Source organism: Pelodiscus sinensis, chromosome 12 (genome assembly GCF_052426305.1).
Source record: "Pelodiscus sinensis isolate ZL-2025 chromosome 12, ASM5242630v1, whole genome shotgun sequence".
NCBI lineage: Eukaryota > Metazoa > Chordata > Testudines > Trionychidae > Pelodiscus > Pelodiscus sinensis.
The window spans coordinates 46823802-46839806 of record NC_143063.1 but is presented as its reverse complement, the minus strand read 5'-3'; the positions used below and the strand labels follow the sequence as shown (position 1 = coordinate 46839806).

Here is a 16005-nt window from a genome sequence, read left to right as displayed (position 1 = left end):
CCTCTCGACATTCCGAGCATTTTTTAAAACCTGGGGAGCCAGGCATTGTGAATCTAACCCTGTAAACTAACGAACAAAGTTCTAACTAAATAACTGAGATAATTAAAAAAAAACAAAAAAAAAAACAAGAATGTTCTAACAGCTACACTAAATGATGACTAATCTAACTATTTTGTAAAGTAATAGATCGCTTCTCTGGAGAGACCTTGCGCTCCGCCTGCCACCGAAGACGGTTGAGAGGAACTGGCGGGTGCCGGACTGCACGAGACAAAAGAGCATGAACGGCACATGGCGCTCACAGTGCATGCGCGGTCCGGCCAACTACGGCTAAGAAAAATCTCCGACCTGCGGCGCCGGGATGTGCCCGACACCAAGGGTATGTCTAGACTACAGGGTTTTGTTGACAGAAGTTTTGTCGACAGATACAGTCGATAAAGCTTCTGTCAACAAAGAGCATCTAGATTACATCCAGTTCTGTCAACAAAGCAAGCCACTTCATCGACATAACTGTGGACGAAAAGGACAGTGTAGATGCAATAATGCCTTCTATCGACAGAACTCTGTCGATAAAAGACGTTATTCCTTGTAGAATGAGGTTTACATACGTCGACAAAACTGCTGAGTTTTGTCGACGTTATGTCGACATAACTCCAAGGCAGTGTGGACTCGGGTATAGTTTTGTCGACAAAAGTGGACAAAACCCTGTAGTCTAGACACACCCCAATAGTGGAGCACCCATAGGGACAACTCGAAGAAGCAGCTAGATAATTTCATGGAGGTTAGGTCCATAAAATGCTATTAGCCAGGGGATAAAATGGTGTCCCTGGCCTCTGTTTGTCAGAGGCTAGAGACGGATGGCACAAGACAAATTGCTTGATCATTGTCTTCAGTCCACCCACTCTGGGGCACCTGGTGCTGGCCACTGTCGGCAGACAGGCTACTGGGCTGGATGGACCCAGTCAGTATAAAACATTCAACCTATAATTTGAATTTTGTTTAAATTTTCCCTCATAGGTTTGAGCAAAATTCATTCACATATTTTTAGATTAGTTAAGTGGAAAGAAACATCTTCTTCCACCTTTAAACATGACCCATGAAATTGACAGAAGAATTCCAAGTATTGTTATAGGCTGGGACTAACCAGCTAAGTAGTAGTTCTGCAGAAAAGGACCTGGGGGTTACAGTGGATGAGAAGCTGGACATGAGTCAACAGTGTGCTCTTGTAGCCAAGAAGGCTAATGGCATATTAGGTTGCATTAAGAGGAGCATTGCCAGCAGATCCAGAGATGTCATTATTCCCCTTTATTCGGCTCTGGTGAGGCCACATCTGGAGTATTGTGTCCAGTTCTGGGCCCCCCACTACGAAAAGGATGTGGACGCATTGGAGAGGGTCCAGCGGAGGGCAACCAAAATGATTAGAGGGCTGGAGTATATGACTTATGAGGAGAGGCTGAGAGAGTTGGGTCTGTTTAGTCTGCAGAAGTGAAGAGTGAGGGGATATTTGATAGCAGCCTTCCACTTCCTGAAGGGAGGTTCCAAAGAGGATGGAGAGAGGCTGTTCTCAGTAGTTGCAGATGGCAGAACAAGGAGCAATGGTCTCAAGTTGTGGTGGGAGAGGTCCAAGTTGGATATTAGGAAAAACTATTTCACTAGGAGGGTAGTGAAGCACCAGAATGGGTTACCTAGGGAAGTAGTGGAGTTTCCATCCCTAGAGGTGTTTAAGTCTCGACTTGACAAAGCCCTGGCTGGGTTGATTTAGTTGGGATTGGTCCTGCCTAGAGCAGGGGGCTGGACTCAATGACCTTCTGAGGTCTCTTCCAGCTCTATGGTTCTAGGACAAGAAATCCAGCTTCTGGCTCCCAAGCCAGAGTCCTGCCCAGTCTCTGCTCCATGACAGGCTGCCATCCAGACTCCAGATCTGGGCTGCCACCCAGGCTTCCCATTCTTTGCTGGGAGCATGGCAGTCAACCGGACTCTGGGTGACGATCTCCTCACTAGAGACAAGAAGCCCAGGGCAGTTTCTTCCCCACTCCCAGCTCAAAGCACAGAGACAAGAATCCTGGGAAGCTTCTTCCCCACTCCTGGCTGGGAGTGTGGTGACGAAAAGCCCCAGACGGCAGATGGGCTCCTGGCAGGGAAGTGCATGGAACTGCGAGCCTTGGCTTTCAGGCCTCCACACTGTCACTCTTCAGTTGGTTGAAGCGTTCCTGGTGAGGACAACCACCACCAACAGAAGGAGGGTAATGTGGACATCTGCCACCCCAGCAATTAATGGGATGGCTGTAAGTCAACCTAACACATAAATACATAATTGCTTAAATATAGGACTGTAGATATGGTGTATTCTCTTGGTTAGCAACAGGAAGCACCACATTTAGCATTAAGTCTATTTTTGGTTGCAAAACAGTATTTTAATGGTTACTGACCAATGAAAATCCATCTTTAGGAAAGATAAAAAAGAATTACTTTAGTTCTCACTCCCCGACATGCAGTGAGTGCTGTGGTGCAAGGCCTCAAATGCACGTCAATTTCTCTGCGTGCTTCCATTCAGTCTTCCTGCTGTCGCTTTTCTAATCATTATATGATGGTTCTACAAACCAATATAGGACGACCTGTCTTACACATTTCTGTGAGCTGCGATTGGTGGAATGGGTGTCAATGATTTAAAACTATATATGACATAAGTATTAAAATAAGCTGAGAAATGCTACTTGCTGTCATTTTGCTTAGTTAATTCTTGAACAGCAACAAATTACCTCTCTCTCTCTCTATATATATATAATATATATATATATATATATATATATAAAAAATGTTCCCGTTGGATGACAATATGACACCATCAAGTCACTCCGCATCCCACAGGCTGGGGGGTAGACATGGGCAGTTGAAGCCCCACTCCCAACCCCGCCCCCTTCTGCCCGAGGCCCCAACCTTGGAGGTAAGCCCAACCCACTGCCAGCCCAGCCCTCTCCAGGTAGTCCAGCCTGCCCCAGCTGCCAGGGTTAGAGCCAGGCTTGGCTCACAACACAGCCCGGCCCAGCCGGCCCTGGCTGACAGAGTTAGAGTCGTGCCTGGAGTGTGCCGTGGCCCAGCCCGCCCCTGTAGGGGATGGAGAGAGAAAGAAGGGGCAGGCCAGGAATGTCACTGTTTAACCTTACTGGGTGATGCTTACCAATTACCAGTTAACTGGTGGCCCAGCTGGGCTGAAATAGCCCTCGCCCACCCACATTGCAGCAGGTCCCGTGCAGACAGAGCAGCTCATAGCGCGGGGGGGGGGGAGGGGGATTTAAGCAGTTAACCAATTAAACATAACCGGTTAATTGATTAAATGGGATTTTATCATCTTTAATTCAGACTTTCAGTTTTTCACCTTGTGATAGGATAACTTGGATGTATTCCACCTAGGTCTAAACTTTAACACCATCTGGAAATCACAGTTTGTGTAGAATAGGGCTGCCATTCATTAATGATATTTCTCGTGGATCACCTCTGCATTTTAGGTGAACTTTAAGATGATGACAGTATTGACCTATGCAGTCCCTGTAGGGTCCATCTCTTTCTTCCTGTAAAGTTTCTGGAAGATGTAATTAACTGTGGTGCTTAAGATTGCAGCCTCATTGTTTAAAGGAAGTGGTAGAGGCAGGATATTTTCAGTGGCAGTTTCTTCATTCTGAAGACTCCTCAGCACCCCCACCCCAATCTCACTGGCCCTGGCCTAACATATTCTGTATATTGTGACCTTGATATTACACTACAAAATTAGTCTCTCTTTTTTCTGGGTGGTGGAGCTTTTGAATAGGGTTTGGAGTGGGTGAAAAAGATGGCAATCGAAGAATAGAGATGTTTTTCCACCTAATGGGTTTGGATCAATGTAAGAATGGCCATATTGGGTCACATCAAAGTTCCATCTAGACCAGTATCTGGTCATCCAACAGTGGCCAATGCCAACTGCCCCAAAAGGAATAAACAGAATGAGTAATTATCAAGTGAATCATCCCCCATTGTCCATTCCCACCTTCTTGCATGACTGGCTGCGGAGCCGTCCTTACCCCATACGCAGAATATGCAGCAGTATAAGGCATCCAAAACATTTGGGGTACCATTGGGTCTTACTGTCCACCCACCCACCTCTTCCTATCCCTGTTCTATCACTCTGCTTCCTCTGGAGAAGATCTAGTTAATCTGAAAGTGAAAAACCTTGCCAGAACTATTAGCAGAACGTTCAACCTGTGAAAGAGCCATTCAAGTGATAATAAAGCCATTCAATAGGCATTTCCCAACCCTGGGTGTATGCTGTCAGTTTCTGAGTTTTAATCTACAGGACCGTAGTCTAAAACTTCCTTTAAAATATTTCATTAATATGTTGCTGAACATTATAAAATTGCATTTTAAAAAAAGCACCATTCCCCCACTCCATGCTGTCGATGGGCATAGGGGCACCAGTTTAATAGTCCTGCACATGGCCCTATAAATCCTAAAGATGGCCCTGACTGGCTAAAATACCTGGAGTCTTGAACAAAACAATTTTTATTATTTCAAATTTATCTAGACTGTAGGGTTCTTGAGGAGCCTTACCTATTCTATGTTCTGTACAAAGCCAAGTTTGGTTAACAATAAATACAATGAAGCTATTATTTGAAGTATTTTTACTTTCCAGGCTCCCACACTTTGTTTCTTTTTCAATTTAAATTTTAATGGAATATTTATGTTTAAGATTTGGAAGGAAGGGAGGGGAGAAGGAGGAAAGAGAAGACTGTTGATAGCAAATGTGAAGAACTTAAGGACTTTTTTCATATTTATTCTTATATCTGATATTCCCATAATGAAATTGACTAGAAAAAGTGCAAACTGATTAATGGGATAAGGGGAAAAGACAAAGAGGTGTCTGAAACCCAGAGAGGTAACTCTGGTAGTTAGCTGAAAGCACTTGTTCACAAATACATGGAGTTAAACATAAAACTAGAAGCCCTGTTTGTGATGTTTGAACTTTAAATAAGCACCAATATGTGACTAATACAAAATGCTGACTAGGGTCGAGTTATTTTTGTTTACATTCCATGTTTCTTTAAAAACACAAATATTTATAAGCAAATAGTGCACCTCCACTAACTTTTTTGGCTACAATTCATTTAAATATTAAAAATGGTGGGGAAACAGCTTACAGGTGCATGGTCAACAGCCTTACTAACATACAAAAATATTATAAAATAAATACAATTTTACTTTCTAAAACTGGGGGGGGGGGGGGGGGGAGGGCAAATGAATAGGCCTATATAGAAACATATACATCAGCTGGTCCTGTTTTAATGTCGACAAATATTGGCTGATATTCTGGAATGATACTTTACAATTGCAAGATTACTATAATACTTCAATTGTACGTATTAGGAGGCCATTTGTTCCAGTTTACCATATAATCTAATATATGACATTTTAACTTCCCCGTTGCCAACTCCAAGCCTTTACATTACATTTTGTTTTTTTTTAAAACTAGAATAAATCCAATGATCAATACAAACACACATTTTCAAATACAGGCAGTTCCCGAGTTACGCGGATCTGACTTATGTCGGATCCGCAGTTACAAACGGGGTTTGCGCCGCGTCTCCTTGGTCTGCTGGAGTCCAGCAGACCAGGGAGACAGGGAGCAAGGCCTCTGAGGATGCCGGCAGTGGGACGGCTACGTCTGGGCTGTCCCGCTGCCCGCGTGTTCTGCGGCTTTGCTCCGCGTCTCCCTGGTCTGCTGGAAGCCAGCAGACCAGGGAGATGTGGAGCAAAGCCGCGGAGCACGCGGGCAGCGGGACCGCAGTGCGTCTCGGTCCGCCGCCCGCGTCTCCCTGGTCTGCTGGGGGGGGCGCGCAGCTAGTACCCCCCCCGCCCAGCAGACCAGGCTTTTCTCCGGAAGCAGCTGGGGCACTGCCGGTTGGTCCCGCAGCGCCGTTCTGGGCACTACTGGACCAACCCGGCAGCACCCCAGCTGCTCTGCTCCAGGCGTCCTGATTCAGCCGCTGCTGGTCAGTTTCAGCAGCGGCTGAATCAGGACGCCTGGGGCAGAGCAGCTGGGGTGCTGCTGGGTTGGTCCAGTAGCGCCTAGGAGCAGTGCTACTGGAGCAACCCAGCAGCACCCCAGCTGCTCTGCCCCAGGCGTCCTGAGTCAGCCACTGCTGAAACTGACCAGCGCTGACTACAGGAAGCCCGAGGCAGAGTTGCTCTGCCCCGGGCTTCCTGGAATCAGCCGCTGATCGGTTTCACCAGCAGCTGACTTGGGGATGCCTGGGGTTCTTAAGTTGAATCTGTATGTAAGTCGGAACTGGTGTCCAGATTCAGCCTGTTGAAACTGATCAGCGGCTGATTCCAGGAAGCCCCGGGCAGAGCAACTCTGCCTCGGGCTTCCTGTAGTCAGCTGCTGGTCAGTTTCAACAGTGGCTGAATCTGGACGCCAGTTCCGACTTACATACAGATTCAACTTAAGAACAAACCTACAGTCCCTATCTTGTACGTAACCCGGGGACTGCCTGTAGTTGTTCTTTGTGGCAAATACGTACTTTCTTTTTCATGCACCACTGGCAGCTAGTCAACCCCTTCTTTATTTGTCCTGCATCCAGCATGGATACTACTGATCCTACAAACTTAAACATGTGATTAGCCTTATGAATTGTGAGAAGTCCAATGGAACTACTCACCATGTGTTAAGTTAAGCAGATGCATACATATTTACTGGATCAGGGCCCAGCAGTGCTCTTTGCAGGCTTTCACCTCTGTGACATTCAAAACCATTATAACCTAAAGTCTATGTCCATTTCTAGGCCAGAGTCACTGCATTTGGCAGTCAGAACTGAGTCTTCTTTAACACTAGTGAATAATTCCCTAACAAAACACATTATATCAACATATTATAATATTTTAATTAATAAGAAAAACAGAATAAAAGCCACCTTTTTAATAGTGCATAAGGTCAAATGCATTGTAAATACATGAACTACCAAATCTCCTATGGACTGCATACACCAATATGATGAAACTAGACAGTAGAACCTTGAAAGTATTTTAAATAGAAAGTCTATTTTACACTGCGTTTACTTGCACTGTAAACTATGGTAAGAACACAAAAGCATAAGCTTATTGAATAGTCAACTAGTGATGAGACTAGTCACTTCCCCCTTTCTTGCTGCCTCTATCAGCAAGGGGGAGGAGCTGGAGCCGGTGCTCGGGGGATAGATAAATGAGAAGATAAATGAAAGCCGATTTCCCCCACACATGTCTTCACGGGGATCAGGAGAGGTAGAGGCACAGTGGGAAACGGCCGGAGTGAGTACTAAAGCAGTTTCCACTTGCGCTGCTTCTACTGTGATTCTGCTTTTGAAATGTACAAGAGCTCAGGCAGGGCTCTTGTACATTTCAAAAGCAGAAGCCCGGCAGGGGGAGCAGGGCCAGCGGGAGTCCCCCACTGGTCCCGCACTCCCTATAGGGCTTCTGCTTTTGAAATGTACAAGATGAGGGGCTATACAACTATTCAATTACATCCCTAGTAAATTAGCTTACTTTTTCTTAATGAATAAATCTTTCATTAGTATTACTGGATTAGCTACAAACATTGTCATTGGTTTGAAAGCTGAGGGACAACTGACTTGGATAAGTGACTGGTCCTTTGGAAGTGGAAGTAATTGTTTTGATTTTTGGTATGAGGAACCATCTATCACAAAAGCAGGCACGTCTGAGTGGCAAAATGTAACAAAGTGCCCAAAGAAACTGTCTGTGGCTCTACATTAAGACTGTTTCAGTGTTTCATGAGTTCACATTTGTTATTTGATTTGTAAAGTCTAAAATTCACAACTCATAGCAGATTTGTGCCCTGTTGCTTGATGGTTTGTCTTAAGGTTGGCACTCATGTTCATAAGCTACTCTAGGCAGCTTGTATATATCTATACCAATCTAAAGTATTTGCTTTGAAGTTTAAGTTCTTCTGTATTTTTAAACCCATGTTTAATGAATGCAGGGAAGTGCCAAATCACATGCAGGTAACTTTTTTTCCCCCCACTTGTGTGTTTTATTTTAACTCTATGAAAATCAAAGTTTATGTTCAAGGAAGGAATATCCTCATTTTAACACATACAACAAACTCAGTGATCATAAGAGGTCTCAGGGCAGAAGGGAATCAAAAGAGACAGTGTCTCACTTATTACCATAAATACATGAAATAATTCAAATACTATTTTGGACTGCTTTCATGAAAAGTCTGGTCTCATACATTCCTGACAAAATGATCCAACTGTAATTTAAAAAACAAACAAACCCATCATTCTTTTTGGCTGAGGTAATAACTGGAAACAAGAGTTAAAAAGTGATGGAAAATTAATATAGTTAAGTCCAAACTCTGCATTGTTATTGTGCCTAATTATTGTAAACCAGAATATATGACAAAGAGGACTTGCCTGCCACACTACCATTTTAGATAAATGAGAAGATATACCTATTGAAACTCTGTTTAACCTAGTTTGATTGACACAATGTATATAAACAAATTATACAATAAAAACAGTGGCAAGTTCAAATATTTAGGTTATTTTTTAAAATATTTTGTATTTCTGATAACTTAGTGGATCTTAAAGCAGTTTAAAAATATTAAGCTTCAAAACTCAACAGCTATATGAGGTAGTTAGGAATACTAATGGACCTTTTACCTACCAATGAAAACCAGCCATAAGCAGGGTGGAATGTAACAGCTGTTCATCAATACTATGCTGGAAGATTTAACCAGGTGGAAAGCAGAGTTGTCTTATGGGTAAAGGAAACCTGAGTACAAGTCCAGATCAGAGTTCCTGGCTCTGCCACTGGACTGCTAAGTGACACTGCACAAGTCACTTCCCATATATGTGCCTCAGTTTCCCCATCTGTAAAATGGGGATTATAATTTGAGCACTATGAATTAGAAGTACTGCAAAAGCTCTGACAAGAATAAACTTTCAGAATGAATTAAGTGAGAAAATAGTTCTCAGAGATAACTTGGCCAGAATACCCAGACTGTCTTACTCTTCTATAAAGCATCATGTGACCTTTAATGACAAGTGATTACAACCTTTACTTTATACCTCACTGCAAAGCGGATACCTCAAAAAACTCCATTTTTGTACATAACATTGTGCTGGGCCATAGGCTTGGTATAAATTCAGAAGAAGACTGCCTCCTACTGAATAACCAATACCATTTCTTAAAGCAACCTAAGTTATGTGGTAGCAGAGTGAAATTAACCAGGCTGATGAGTTTCACCACCACTTAACACACTGAGGAAGAGAGAAATAGTAAAGACCTTTCCCAACCCCACAATACAGCCAGGAGAGGGTGAATACACAGCTGTCAAAATGGCATGGGAAAAGAGAAAGTTCAATCTTCCTTCCAGTGGAAGTGTATGTGCGTTCTATGTATGAAAGATAAGCAGGTGATTGCAAGCAGATACCAGGGACAGCATCCTTTCCAGCAAGGGTAGGTTTGTTGAAACCAGGCTTCTCACAAATTCATTGTCCCTGTACCTTGTTTGCGTGCTTCCCCCAGTTCCTCTTTCATATCAACTTCGAACTACTGGTTGTTCTAGTAAACTGACAATGGATGCACAGAATCTGTGACTTTTGTGACCTCCATGACAGTTGCTTAGCCTTACTTATGAGCCATCAAGCACGGGGAAAAAACAAACAAACCTCTGGCAGCACTGAGACTTTTTCAAGAGAGAGGTAGTAGTTGTTAGCAGGGAATTAAACAGATATCAGAACCTGCTGATCTGGAGAAGCTAAATCTGCTCTCAGCATCCAAGGACAGTAGGACTTAGGCAACAAATGTGGGCTTGTTTTAAAATCCTATTTTCTACACCAATGCTTTGTCCCTATTGCTAAACAGACAATACACAACCTATATATCACTTTGGGCATTTTATGACATATGTTTGTTGCCCTTACTTGTTTTAGATATTTTGACCAAAACATTCCTATTATTGTATTAAAACATTTTATTTTGTACTAGATTAGAATGTATTTGTAGTAGTGTTTATGAACATGTTTTAGAAAATGCCACATTCTTCATTATCTTCAGATGTAATTCAGATTTCCACTACATATGTTCTCCAGTTTCAATATAAAAAAGTAGGGATTTTGACACAAAATCTCTATATTTTAGCAGGTACAATATACAGCTTAAACACAGTAATGGGTTGAGTCAAATAGAAAACTACACACAGTATTTTTGTTTGGTTTGTATTAATGCAATTACTTAATTATAAAGGTTTAATCACCTTATTTTATGAAAACCCACAAAGGGGGTGGAGGTGGGAGAGATCAGGGTTTTACTCAGTGTAAAATGCTACAAACATGGGCAATGATATGGAAATCTTATGGACCTCTTCATCAGATCTTACCTCACACAGCTCTATTCCAATACAGCCATATTACAAGAAACCACCCAGATTTTTCACACCTTTCTATAATATGGAGATATTCAGAGGAAGGGAAGGATAGAGTCATGGTAGACAGCTTACGCCATTTCCACAGAGAAGAGGGTAGATGAATGAAATTCTGAACTCACTCTTTGGCCTTAGAAATCTAAAGTTAACACCATCTGAGTTACAAATATTGTGGGAGAAAATTCTAACTTGGTTCACAGATCAATAAATATTGCTTATTAGTACCTGGAAAACGGATTTTTATTTAAACCTGTTGAAAAGAAAATATCTGTTGCAAAGCAAACATTTTAAGTTCTGGTTTTTAAAAAGGCATTTTAAACATTTTAAAGGAAATGTAATGGAAAAATTTAATTAAAATTGCAAATTAAATTTTTGTGGTTTCTTTTTTTAAAAAACTCCCCCTCCAAAAATAGCTTTCAGTTTTTCATAAAAAAACTGAAAACATATAAAAAATTGAAGCATTCTACAAAAATATTTTTATTAAAATGACCAGTTCTGCTCATTATCACTAGTGAACATCTTAAAGCAGTTAACAAAAACCATTCAAAGAAAGTTCTGTTCTCTACCTTTCCATCTCTGTTTATAGGTCTTACTAAATTCAGCTCTCTTCTTTCACTCCCAACTTGCAACAATGGCCAGAAACGCTTTTATTAATCTTTGGAAGATCTTAAGCATTTTCCTTGCAGATATGAATGTCACCAAGGTTACATGCATGAATGTGTTTCTTCTAGGATGAAGAACTTTGATAATACCTTCCTGAGCTAACTATGAAGACCACTGGAAATTTTAGCTAGCACAGAAAACAGCTGTGGCAAAGCAAATTCAGCAGTAACTTCCAGTTACCTTCCAAGTAAAATTAGAAGCAATAATTCTCACTCTCAAAGTCCTACGTACAGAGCGTATGTCACAGCTACTTCAAAGGTCAGCATCCTTCTGACCCACTGGACCAACTATATATGTCCAGTTGTTTTATAAGGTTAATACTGAAGGGAGCAGCAGGGAGTGAAAGACCTTAGCCACCATCCAGAAATAAGATGTATGCATGACTCTGGCTTCATTCAGGAAGCTTTGCAAGATGTAACATTTAATTCAGGCTTTTAACTGCCAGTGTTGCAAATGTTCAACTTACATGCTAAATTTTCCTTTCTCTGTCTCATAAAGCTGTTTTGTTATGGTGTCATGGAGGTTACTGCCTAGAGAAATATTGTTCATGTCAGGCAAAGACCACACACTTACTGTGAGGACAGACACTATTACTTATATTAGTAAGAAATACTGGTTTGAGTTTCCTTATTTAACTCACAAATCTGTAGACTCTTCAGATTTGGAGAAGTACATCTGGACAACAGGTGAGAGAAATATGTGTGTAATGTGTTTTATTCTTATAAGATTAATCTCAAGCAGAATGCTTCATAACAAGAAAGAATAATATGACTTTATATTCTCTTTCTAGTGCATATTATTAAATTTCTATATTAAAATTGTCTTCTGACATGCTACTTGAGAAAAAATAAGTATTCTAACACAAGCTTCCAATCAGGCTAATTTTGAAAAAGTATGGCAATGAACCTGTATAATACACTGTTAAACAAGTCAATTGTTTACTTCCATCCATTGGGGGACCTTCCTTATTCTCAAAAATAACTGTTTTAAGATATTTACTTCCTGCAAACTAACATGATAGATTTCTGTAAAAAGGAAGTTGTTTAATTGTGTATCTGGGCATCAACTGTAGAAAACTGAGGTAACTATGACACTGAGCTTTAAGACAGAGGGAGAATACTAATATTGTTCAAATTCTTGCTGAGTACATATATAATTCAACAATTAAACTGAAGAACAATCTATAATGATAGAGGGCACTGAAGCTATGTCTACACAGTAGCGTTATCTCGGAGTAAGGTTAGTGCACATCTACACTACAAGCCATTATTTTGAAATAATGGTGAGTTGGAGGACTTCTTACTATGGCTCCTGTAACCCTCATTTTACAAGGAGTGAGGGAAGTCGGAGGAAGAGTGCTTTAACTAACTCTGACTTCCTGAGGTGTAAACAACGCCAAAATAAGCTATTTCGAATTAGGCCAAGAGTAATTATACCCATGAGAAAAAGATTTTATTAGAAGTGAGTTTAGTATGTACAGTGTAACTGCTTTAAACAACAAAAAAATATTTGGCTGGTAGGTTTCTATATATTCCTGTGACAATACTGCATTGGTTGGCCTGGTAGATTCACTATATTCCAAAAACTTGCAGAATGTTTTTGTAGTGTTACTTTTGTGTGTGCTTCTGTGTGTGCAGACAAATTCCCATCTCCACCCAATATTAAAAACAAATGGTTGTCTTTAATCTGGGAAGTATCCTTCTATACATTTCTTATGTGAACCACCAAAATTCCAACTTAAACAATATCTCGGTAAAAAATATTAGAGTCTGGAAGTTGTAATAAAGAGATGAGAATACACTCGTTCTGTGAATTCATCTCATTTGTTTTCATGTGACCATAAAACGGGTAGAAAAAACCTACAACTTGCCTATGTAAATCATTGCAATTTGGTTAATGTAGACTGAAGCTACACAGCACTCATTGTAGAATCATGATCTTAATCAGGACAACCTTGAATACTCTTCTTATACATTTAATCTTTCCTTAGCTAATTAGTGGAAATCAGTAAAAACATCTTTTGTGCCACAGAAAAGTCTTATTTTTGTCCAGGGAACCTAAGTACTGGACTATTTCAAACAAATTGTTTAGAAGAAATTACACTAGTTGAATCCTAATCATATATAATATCAGACAGCAGAATGTCCAGTGGAATAGCGTGATACTATTAGGCATTAACATAACTAATCTCTTCAAGAGCCTTACAATTTTAGGCCTGGCTGGTGCCACTTGATGAATTAAATGTGACAGGATCTCAAAGATGTTAACCTACAAGTTACCATAAATAAGATTTTGGGACAAATCAAAACACAAAATGTGCAAAAGACTTTCTGAAAGAGAGGATGTTTACATCTATGAAAACTAAATTCAATGTTTTAAGTGCTCTAACAATTTATCGAGTTTTTCCTATCTGACATCATTGAATGTATTATTGCAAATAGAATTAGTAAGTTAAAATACAGAGTGATGTACTTACTGAAGTTGACTACAGGGTTTCATGATCAATTAGAACTATTGATAGATTTTATACAACATTCATTTAACATCTATTTAAATGAATTAATGTTTTATTCAAAGAAAATAAAGGGAAACTCAAGTTGCAGTGTTCAAGACTTAAAAATAGTTTCAAGTACCATTCTTCCCCTGCACATTTTGATGGTTTTACAGACACATTTAAAGTGCTTCTCTATAAAAACTACAAAAAAGAAACTGTATTTAAACTGAAACTAACTATACAGAAAGGAAGGTTAAACAAAGTTAACTGGAGAAGTAGCAAACAAAATGCTCAAGCTTTCCCTTGTATTACTAGGAATTATCAGTAAAAATAGCAGGCAAAACTTTTTCAGAAAACGAAGGGTTGTTTTTTTTTTCAGTTTCCAAATGCCCATTTAAATAGGTGCTTCTTTTAAAAGAACAAAATTCTTCTCTTGGGAATACTAAAAATAAATGACTATATAAATTATAAAGCCCCCTAGTAAAATTTGGTTATAAGTTTAGTACTGTTCACCATATAAGGAGGGAAAAAAATCTTTAAAAACATGTTAATATTCCAAAGACAAGAGGACAAAACATCTGATGGCTAAGTGCACACTGGTTCAGAAAGTATCAATTCAAAAGAATTGCACTTGCAAATAATGGCATGAAAAAAATTGGCATGTACTTCGTTATGTATCTGTTTCTGTTATTTCCACTCCAACTCATCTGATGAAGTGAGCCTTTCCCACAAGACATGCATCTGACGAAGTGGGTCTTTGCCCACAAAGCTTATGCTCCAACACTTCAGTTAGTCTATAAGGTGCCACAGGACTCCTCGCCGCTTTTCCCACAAGAGCTCATGAGCCTATATGGTTTTGTTAGTCTCTAACATACCACAGGACAACTTGCTTTTCAAGTTACAAACTAATACAGCTACCCCCTCTAAGATCCACTATATCATTTGTGCAATCAGCTGTCAGTACGTCTAAGCCCCAACCTCTTTCCATTTACAAAAGTACACAAGTGACACTTGGGGCGAAGAAAAGGGGGGCGAACAGCCTCTCAATTTTTATTTACAATCCATTTTGAGCGTAGAAGGTGCCCCTGGAGGAAAAAAAAAGTGTCCCTTCCCAAAAAACTCACCATGTAGTGTATGTGCTATGCTGGGGTGGAGGGGAAAGGAATTACATCTGCCTCACCAGCCCTTTTGATAAGAGTATCGCAACCACAGAGCGGCTCCCTCAAGATTGTGATACCCATGGGAGAATAAATGTAGGGTGCCCCCCATGCTAGCCTTGCAGCCATGGACATAGTGGGACTGAGGACTATGGTGGGGCAGCCCCCCCCCGGGTAGTGCTACCCGTGGGGGAAGGAATAAAGTAGCGCAATCTCCCCTTAACGCTAGCCCTGCAACCACTGGGGGGGGGGGGGGGGTCTGAGCCCCACCCCTCCTAGGACTATAGTGGGACAGCACTGGGTTGGGCAGCGAACAGCCCCTCCCCCACAGTGCGGCGGGGGGGGAACGCAGAGACACCCCCCGCCAGAGCCCCACACGGGGGGGGGAAGCCCCCCCCCGCAGAGACCCCACCACAGTGCAGCCCCACGGGGCGGGGGCCTGTCCGCCGGGGCGAGGGGGGGGAGTGGAGAGTCACCAGAGCCCACAGGCAGGAGGGGCGGGGGGAGAGCGCCCCCAGCTGGGGGAGAGCCCCCCCCGGCTGGGCCCCTCCCTGCGCCTCTCGCTCGCGGCCCGGTTGCTAGGCCAAGGCGGTGAGGAGCGGGGCAGCCGTGCCGCGCCCCGGCCCTCAGGCCCCAGAGAGGCCGGCCCCAGCCAGCCGGCCGCGGGGAGCCGCGGTTACCGTGTGTGGTGACGAATTCTCGTGGTGTTTGTCGAGCGGCTGCGATAATGGCGTCCTTCCTCGCGAGAGATCTCCGCGTCCTCACTGCGCAGGCGCTGCGCCGCCGCGCCGCTCCCGCTCCTTCCCTCGCGCCCCGCCACCGCCCTCCTCGAGAGGCTCGCGCAGCCGCCTAGAGAAGCCTCCCCGCAAACCGCCCTTAACCGCCGCAAGGCCGATGTTGACTACAACTCCCAGACGCCCGTGCGCGAGGCCTGTGCTCCCAAGAGGCAGGCTGGGATGTGTAGTACCGTAGCGTGCCCCCGTGCCTGCTGGGAGCTGTAGTCCAAAAAGGCCCTGCGTTTTCTAGCCCCATTTTATGCCAGTGTGGTGTCACCCTTGGTAATTACACCCCCTCCTCTCACCACCACACTGAGTCACAGGCGGGCTTGTGTGTCTGGCTGTTGCTGGAAACGGACCGTACCCATTTTTCTGTTTTGGATCTGGTATCATGGGCTATGTCTACACTGGCATGATTTCCCGGAAATGCTTTTAACGGAAAAGTTTTCCGTTAAAAGCATTTTC

The 16005-nt window shown here is 42.4% G+C and overlaps 1 protein-coding gene across 2 annotated transcripts in view; it reads right to left on the bottom strand.

The window, feature by feature from the left end:
* The window catches only part of BANP (BTG3 associated nuclear protein), a 278499-nt gene extending 262895 nt beyond the window's left edge, over positions 1 to 15604 (bottom strand). Inside the window, exon 1 of one of the 2 annotated variants that reach the window (XR_016350523.1) lies at positions 15445 to 15604. The gene's annotated coding sequence lies outside the window, so the exon portion shown is untranslated. The remainder of the gene's footprint in view (positions 1 to 15444) is intronic. The other variant, XM_075939923.2, reaches the window with a different exon arrangement.
* Between the last annotated feature and the right edge of the window lie 401 nt (positions 15605 to 16005).